Source organism: Phoca vitulina, unplaced genomic scaffold (genome assembly GCF_004348235.1).
Source record: "Phoca vitulina isolate PV1807 unplaced genomic scaffold, GSC_HSeal_1.0 scaffold57, whole genome shotgun sequence".
Lineage (NCBI taxonomy): Eukaryota > Metazoa > Chordata > Mammalia > Carnivora > Phocidae > Phoca > Phoca vitulina.
In genome coordinates, this window is record NW_022589760.1 from 1,510,181 (window position 1) to 1,519,851 (window position 9,671).

Here is a 9,671-nt window from a genome sequence, read left to right on the forward strand (position 1 = left end):
TGATTAAGATTAGAGCAGTGATCAATGAATTAGAAACGAGAAACACAATAGATCAGATCAAAGAAACTAGAAGTTGGTTCTTTGAAAGAATTCATAAGATCGATAAACCACTGGCCAGACTTATCAAAAAGAAAAGAGAAAGGACTCAAATTAATAAAATTATGAATGAAAGGGGAGAGATCACGACTAACACCAAGGAAATAGAAACAATTGTTAGAAATTATTATCAACAACTATATGCCAATAAACTGAGCAACTTGGATGAAATGGAGGCCTTCCTGGAAACCTATAAACTCCCAAGTCTGAAACAGGAAGAAATTGACAACCTGAATAGGCCAATAACCAGTAACGAGATTGGAGCAGTGATCAAAAACCTCCCCAAAAACAAGAGTCCAGGGCTTGATGGATTCCCTGGGGAATTCTACCAAACATTCAAAGAAGAAATAATACCTATTTTACTGAAGCTGTTTCCAAAAATAGAAACAGAAGGAAAACTTCCAAACTCATTCTATGAGGCCAGCATTACCTTAATCCCCAAACCAGACAAAGACCCCATCAAAAAGGAGAATTTCAGACTGATATCCCTGATGAATATGGATTCCAGAATCCTCAACAAAATCCTAGCTAAAAGGATCCAACAATACATTAAAAGGATCATCCACCATGACCAAGTGGGATTTATCCCAGGGATGCAAGGGTGGTTCAACATTCGCAAATCAATCAATGTGATAGAACGCATTAATAAGAGGAAAGAGAAGAACCATATGGTCCTTTCAATTGATGCAGAAAAAGCATTTGACAAAATACAGCATCCTTTCCTGATTAAAACTCTTCAGAGTATAGGGATAGAGGGAACATTCCTCAAGTTCATAAAATCCATCTATGAAAAACCCACAGTGAATATCATCCTCAATGGGGAAAAACTGAGAGCCTTTCCCTTAAGATCAGAAACATGTCAAGGATGCCCACTCTCACCACTATTGTTCAACATAGTACTAGAAGTCCTAGCAACAGCAATCAGACAACAAAAAGAAATAAAATGTATTCAAATTGGCAAGGAAGAAGTCAAACTGTCTCTTTTCACAGATGACATGATACTTTATGTGGAAACCCAAAAGACTCCACCCCCAAATTACTAGAACTCATCCAGCAATTCAGTAATGTGGCAGGATACAAAATCAATGCACAAAAATCAGTTGCTTTCTTATACACTAACACTGCAACTGTAGAAAGAGAAATTAGAGAAACGATTCCATTTACAATAGCACCAAAAACCATCAGATACCTCAGAATAAACCTAACCAAAGAGGTAAAGGATCTATACTCTAGGAACTGCAGAATGCTCATGAAAGAAATTGAAGAAGAGACAAAAAGATGGAAAAATATTCCATGCTCATGGATTGGAAGAATAAACATTGTTAAAATGTCTATGCTACCCAGAGCAATCTATACCTTCAGTGCCATCCTGATCAAAATTCCAATGACATTTTTCAAAGTGCTGGAACAAACAATCCTAAAATTTGTATGGAATCCGAAAAGACCCCGAATCACCAAGGAGATGTTGAAAAAGAAAAACAAAGCTGGGGGCATCACGTTACCCGATTTCAAGCTCTATTACTAAGCTGTGGTCACCAAGACAGTATGGTACTGACACAAAAACAGGCATATAGAACAATGGAACAGAATAGAGAACCCAGATATGGACCCTCAACTCTATGGTCAAATAATCTTTGACAAAGCAGGAAAAAACATGCAATGGAAAAAAGACAGCCTCTTCAATAAATGGTGCTGGGAAAATTGGACAGCTGCATGCAGAAGAATGAAACTGGACCATTCCCTAACACCATACACAAAGATAAACTCAAAATCGATGTAAGACCTCAATGTGAGACAGGAATCCATCAAAATCCTAGAGGAGAACATAGGCAGTAACCTCTTTGATATCGGCCACAGCAACTTCTTTCAAGATAAATCTCCAAAAGCTAGTGAGACAAAAGCAAAAATGAACTTTTGGGACTTCATCAAGATAAAAAGCTTCTGCACAGCAAAAGAAACAGTGAACAAAACAGAGGCAACCCACAGAATGGGAGAAGATATTTGCAAATGACACTACAGATAAAGGGCTGGTATCCAAGATCTATAAAGAACTTCTCATACTCAACACCCAAAAAACAAGTAATCAAGTCAAAAAATGGGCAGAAGTTGTGAAAAACATTTCTCTGAAGAAGACATACAAATGGCTAATAGACACATTAAAAAATGTTCATCATCATTAGCCATCAGGGAAATTCAAATCAAAACCACATTGAGATACCACCTTACACCAGTTAGAATGGCAAAAATGGACAGGGAAAGAAACAACAAATGTTGGAGAGGTTGTGGAGAAAGGGGAGCCCTCTTACACTGTTGGTGGGAATGCAAGTTGGTACAGCCACTTTGGAAAACGGTGTGGAGGAGCCTCAAAAAGTTAAAAATAGAGCTACCCTATGACCCAGCAATTGCACTCCTGGGTATTTATTTCAAAGACACAGATGTAGTGAAAAGAAGGGCCATATGCACCCCAATGTTCATAGCAGCAATGTCTGCAATAGCCAAACTGTGGAAAGAGCTGAGATGCCCTTCAACAGATGAATGGATAAAGAAGATGTGGTCCATATATACAATGGAATATGACCCAGCCATCAGAAAGGATGAATACCCAACTTTTACATCAACATGGATGGGACTGGAGGAGATTATGCTAAGTGAAATAAGTCAAGCAGAGAAAGTCAATTATCATATGGTTTCACTTATTTGTGAAACATAAGGAATAGCCTGGAGGACATTAGGAGAAGGAAGGGAAAAATGAAGGGGGGGAAATCAGAGGGAGAGATGAACCATGAGAGACTATGGACTCTGAGAAATAAACTGAGGGTTTTAGAGGGGAGGGGGGAGGGGTGATCGGTTAGCCCATTGATGGGTATTAAGGAGGGCACGTACTACATGGAGCACACTGGGTGTTATACGAAAACAATGGATCGTGGATCACCACATCAAAAACTAATGATGTACTGTATGGTGACTAACATAACATAATAAAATTAAAAAAAAATAAAATAAAAATACAAAAAAAAAAAGAACAAAACTTCTAGAGCCCTATTTCTTCCGCTCCCTTGTGTAACCTTAGTATAGTTACTGCTTACCTCATTCATTGCAGAAATCAGGGACAATAGCCCAAACTGCCTGTGTCAGCAGATTATGAGTAGATGGGCAATGCAAAAGTCTTACTGGTGTAAGTTGATGAGCATCAGGATGGACTAACCGGTTGTCCTCTGACATTCATTCCTCCACTTACCCCTCTCCAAATTCTTAGATCTGATGGTCTGCAACTCAAGGTGACTGACCAGACGAGTTGCCTCATAAGGTGCCAAGATATAGGAATAACAGTAGTTCTGTGGTATCTGGGACTCTTCACTAGGACTAGACTAGGGCCTGGCCTTTGGCCCTTTTTTGATATACAGTTATTAGATGTAGTAGCTGATACCCCCAGGAAACAGGAGTAAGTATACCTAGATTTCTGAGAAGGATGAATGACTACTATAGAAAAGGACAACAAATTGAAAATATATGCCGTTCAATGCAGAATTATTGGAATGGATGGGCTAATAATTTAAAATATACAAGGTAAATATATTTAAATATTTAAGGTAATAAATTAGTAATATGAAATATAATAAGATAATTTTAAAGGATCAGATGAAAAATATTAGCCATAAAATATATATTGATCTACATATTTACCATTTCTGACACTCTTCATTTCTTTGTGCAGACCTCAGTTTCTGTTTCATCACATTTTACTTCAGCCTAAAAATATTCTCTTATCATTTCTTTTCAAATATATTTTTATTTTAGAATAGATTCAGATTTATGAAAAGTTGCAAAGATAGTATGGAGAGTTTACATATACCCTGCATTCTGTTTCCCCTACTGTTAACATCTTACATTAGTATGGTACAATTGTCACAACTAATGAACTAATATTGATACATTGTTGTTAACTAAAGTCCATACTTTTTTTTATTTCCTTCGTTTTTAATCTAATGTCTTTTTTCATTCCCAGAAACACATTTAAGATACCATATTACATTTACCTATCCTGTCTCTTTAGGTCCCTCTTGGCTGTGATTGTTTCTCAGACTTTGTTTTTGATGACTTTGACAGTTTTGAGGAATACTGGTCAGGTATTTTGTAGATTGTCCCACATTTGGGTTTGTATGATGTTTTTCTCATGATTAGACTAGGTTATGTATTTTTGGAAGGAAGTCACAAAGTGTCCTTCTTGTCACATCATATCATGGGTACATGCTATCAGCATGATTTATCACTGATGATATTAACCTTTATCATCTGTCTGAGGTAGTGTTTGTCAGGTTTCTCCACTATAAAGCTACTCTTTCTCCTTACTGTTCTCTTTGGAAGGGAGTTATTTTGTGCAGCCCACATTTGAGGAGTGGGGAATTATGCTTCACCTCCTTGATGGGAGACTATCTACATAAATTATTTGGAATTCTTTTATATGGGAGGTTTATTATGAGTATATTATCCTCCATTTATTTATTTACTAAATCTTTTATTTATACCAATATGGACTTATGGATATTTATTTTATACTTTAGGTTATAATCTAATACTACTTTATTTTCTTTTTCACATCACTCCAACTTTGGCCCCTGGGAACTCTGTCAATTGATTGCTGTGTCTCTATGACATGACCTCATCATTTTTTTTTTAACACTTCCTTACTTTCTGGTATTACAAGATGCTCCAGGCTCATTCTGTCTATTTCCATTTTCAGTCTTAGAGTCTGCCATTTCTCTAAGGAGCCCTGGTTCCTTTTATTGCAGAATGATATTAGAAACTAAGATCTGGGTACTGGGTGTAGTGTTTCTTTTTGTGCAGGTTTGCTGATGACAAATTCTCTCAGCTTTTGTTTGCCTGATAAAGTATTTATTTGGTCTTTATTTTTGGAGTTTCCACACCTTGGATATAGAATTCTTTTCCAGCTCATATTCTTTCTAACAAGAAGTACTCATTCTTACCTTTATTCCTGTATATATAAGGTATTCTTTTTCTTCCTCTGGCTGCATTTAGGAACTTTTTTTCTGTATCAATTTCAGCATCTTGATTATGATGTGCCTATACATAATTTTCTTTGTGCTTATACTGCTTGGGTTTGTGGAATTTTTTGGATCTGTGAATTCACAGTTATTATCAAATAGGAAAACTTTCAGCCATTCTTTCTTCAAATATTTTCGCTGAACCTCCATTCTGGGACTCCAATTACTTATAGGTTAGACTACTTGATATTGACCCACATGTCACTAAGGCTCTGTTCATCTTTTTTCAACTTTTCATCCCCTTCTTGTGCTTCAATTTGGATAGTTTCTACTGCTGCATCTAAAAATGTACTCATTTTCTACAGCGTCTAATTTGCTATCAATCCTACTCAATGAAATTTCCATTTCAGATATTATATTTTCACCTCTAATACTTTCCTTTGGTTCTTTCCTATAGTTTTAATTTCTTTCCTCATTATGGCAATATTTTCCTTTAACCTATGACCTTTCCTTTAACCTTTAACCTTAATATTTTAATAGGTATTCTAATTTTTTTGTCTGCTAATTCCATCCTCTCTGTCATTTCTGTGCCTTTTTATGTGTCTGATATTTCTCCTGGTTATGGGTCGTATTTTCCTGCTTCTTCACATGTATAGTCATTGTTTATTGGGTGCTGGATATTGTGAATGTTTTGTTGTTGAGTGCCTGGATTTTATTGTTTTATCTTAAAGAATGTTGAGTCTTGTTTTGGGAGGCAGTTAAATCACTTCCAGATCAGCTTTAAACTTTCAAGGCTTGTTTATAAGTTTTGTTATGGCAGGCCTAGGATAGCCTTTACTGTAGGGTTAGGTTAGCTATACCACTAACGTGTGATCATCCTGGGGTCTCTACTTAAGTGCCTGGGTACTCTACAACATTTCTCTGCTCTGGCTGGCTGGAAAGCAAACATTTCCTAGTCCTGTATGAGCTCTGGGAATTGTTCACCTTCCAGCTCTCCAGCAGTTGTTCTTTGCCCATCCTCACTGGAATTTCATGCTATGCATGCACAACTCAGTATGTATCAAAGACTAAAGGGAATTCCTATGCCAATTTCTGTAGTTCTTTCTTTGTATAGCTCTATCCTCTCTAGTACTCTGCTCCACTAATTATAGCTGCCTCAGTCTCCCTGAATTCTGATCTCTGACTTCAAATCAGCAAGATCACTGTGTTCTGCTTGGACTTTCCATCCATATGCTGTTGTCCAGAAATTGCTTCTAGGCAGCAAGCTGAGACAATCATAGAGACTACCTCATTAGTTTTTCAAAAATCACAGTCTTTCACTGCCTGTTGTCTATTGTCTGAAAACAGTTGTCTCCTATATTTTGCTTAGTTTTCTAGTCATTTATGGTAGGAGGGCAAGTCCAGTGACAGTTACTCCATCATGAATGTGAGTGGAAATTCTATTCATAAAAGTATAATAATTGAAATAAAAAGTATGACTGATGGAATCAATCCCAGGATAAATTTAGCTAAAGAAAAAATTGGTGAGTTAAAGATAAAATTGAAGAACTTTCCCAGAAGATAGTAGGAAAAGATAAAGAGATAGAAAATATAAAAGAAAATCTATAGGATATGGAAGATGAAAGTAAAATTCCAACATCAAATAAAAGGAGTCCAAGAAATAGACAAAATCAAAAGTAGGAAGAAGTAGCTACTTTAAGAAATAATGGAGATAAATTTTCCGGAATTGAAAAATAATGAAAGACTTAATGTAGTAAAGAGTCATAGAGTGTCAAATAGGAGAGAAAAGGAAAACCTATACTAGATACTCTATAGTGAACATTAAGAGCATCAAAGAGAAAATTCTGGGTGTCCTGAAAGAACAAAGAGTGCACCTACAAAGGATCAAGAATCAGGTAGATCTCAGACTTTTCAATAGCAGCATTAGTTGTAAGAAGAAAATGAAGTATCATTGGGGAGATTAATAGGTGAGCTTCACAGAGAAAAAGCCTGGGAGGGAGGGGAAACCAGAGGAAGAACTGAATTAATTGGTAACTGATTAAAAGCCTCCACAGCTATAGTTTAATGGTACAAAAGTTTTGTGCATATCTTCCAGGACAGAAAATTAGGCATGATTTTCCCCCACTGGATGATCTTTCTCCTCTGGCATTAAAAGAATAATTTCATCTTGCATTTGTATTACATTTTATACATTTAAAATTATAGTAATACTTACTACCACATTTGGACATTTTTGGAACAGAAAGCTCAAGTGTTACTGTGTTCAAGTAGCATTTTTTGTCTTATTGTATAGACCAGAATGCTGAAACCCATTAAAGTCATGCCATGGATTGCTCACAGAGCCAAACCTAAACCCCTACAACTCTAACTCCCACATTTCTGCTGTTTCTTCAGCATAGTGAAAGAACATGAAAGCTCAGGTGATCTGGGTGGATTGTCAACTGATTTGTCAAACGGACCTTGCTTAGAAAGGCCTTTTGGCAAGGAGTAGGCATTCTCAAATGAAAGGTAATTGTGCCATTCATGAGAAGGCTGTATTTGGCTTATGTACCATGATTGTCTTCAGCTCTGAGATATGATCCAATAATGAAAAAACATCTCTTTTCCCACTTGGAGTTCTTGTTAGTCATTTATGTGGATAAGGTTTTATTGGGGTAATTATTGCAAATGTGGAACACATGAAGAGTGGTTCCAATTGCATTTTTAGAGCATAAATGTGTGATAATGAATTTCACGGCAACTCATACAAATCTCCTTGTCTTGAAAGCTACCAGCAGGAGAGACATTACTGTCTGTCTGTCAGAGAAATAACAGAGAGGAAGAAACCCTTCTTCTAATTTTTCCTTCTTAAATATGAAGTGTCTCTTTCCCATGGAGCTCATAAAGACCTTTCATGTTGTCAGCTATACATAAGCATTCTTTTTACCAACTACCCTAAGGTTCTAAAAGTACCAGTGAAGGAACAAAAAGACCATAAAAATTCTCAGAAGCTGACTGAACACTACAGTCTCAACACCTCCTAATTAGGAGGGGAATGGAATCATGAATGCAACAGTGTGTCAGCCCTATAGCTGGTCTACTCTTTGGTAGGGTGATGAGCTTCAGAGAGCCTGCTCCATCAATGTAGAATGTGGTCTCCTGCTTTGTAACTAAAGATGTACTCTGTGAGAATCTGGAAACCCCTGTCTCCACTAGACACACACACACATACACATACACATAACACACACACATACATATACACATACACACACTCCCTCTCTAGCAGAACCTTCATGCTATAAAAGCACAGCCCTTGCGTAGACCATTGAAAATTAAAACAGAAATAAGGACGGATGGGGTCTGAACTGTATGTTAGGAAATTTCAGAGTCCTATGTATCAAAATTGTAAACAAAACAAATACAAAACCTGATCTAATATTGAAGTCTAAAATGGGAGTTCCAGAGTGCCCTTCCAAAGATTAGGAGCCACTCAATTTGCCCCTAGAAGAAGGGCCCCCAGAAGAACCTTACTCAGAAAAATGTCCCCACATAACTCCACTCAATCTCATTCAGAGAATAAATGCTCCAGAGTATCCCAGAAGATGCCAAGGAAGATGGTGGCAATTGACTGTGAGATGGTGGGCACAGGACCCAAGGGGCATGTCCGTTCCTTGGCTTGATGTAGCATTGTCAACTATCACGGAGATGTGCTTTATGATGAGTGCATTCTCCCCTCCTCCCATTGTAGACTACTGGACCAGATGGAGTGGCATCTGGAAGCAGTACATGATGAATGCTGCACCCTTCAAGATCGCTCAGAGCCAGATCTTAAAGATACTCGCAGGGAAGACAGTGAAGACAGTGGGGGCATGCCACCCACAACTTCAAAGCCCTTCAGTACTTCCACCCCAAGTCCTTCACCCACGATGCCTCCCATATCCCTCCCCTCCCCAGCCGGAAGGCCCACTGCTTGAAGAATGCCACCATGTCTCTGAAGCGTCTCACCAAGAAGCTTCTGAATCGGGACATGCAGACTGGGAAAAGTGGACATTCATCTGTGGAAGACGCTCAGGCCACCATGGAGCTGTACAAGTTGGTTGAAGTGGAACGGGAGCAGCACCTGGCCCACAATCCCCCCAAAAGACTAGCAGCAGTGGGGATGCTGAGGCAGAGGGAGCGTGGCAGCCAGGAGAAACAGGGCTGTGGACCAGTGGACAGCTCTACCAGCTTCACCTCTCTGCAAGCTTGAAGTGTGAGGGAGAAAGAGGCTCCACCCTAGACATAACATCCATTGAAATTTCACCTCAGGTGTTGTTTTCTGTGTCAGGTTAAGTATCCCGTGGAAGGAGAAAGCCTCTACATCAGACTCAGCCCTATGCTGTTTACCTTTTAAATGGTGCTAAACACAGATCCCAGGGTGTTTGCTCCAGTCAGGCCTTTTGACTTTCAAGGGGCAGAGCATACTGGGAAATGTAGTTTCTCAAACTGCCTTATCACTAGGGTGGCCCCAGTCTCATTTTATGCCTTTTGTTCTCAAGTAATTAGCAACATCCTTTCACTTTAAAAAGTACCCTGGTTGGTTGATCACAC

At 38.3% G+C, this 9,671-nt stretch overlaps 1 pseudogene; it reads left to right on the plus strand.

The window, feature by feature from the left end:
- LOC116623111 overlaps nt 1-9,330 on the plus strand; it is a 27,687-nt pseudogene extending 18,357 nt beyond the window's left edge.
- The last annotated feature ends 341 nt before the right edge of the window (nt 9,331-9,671 follow it).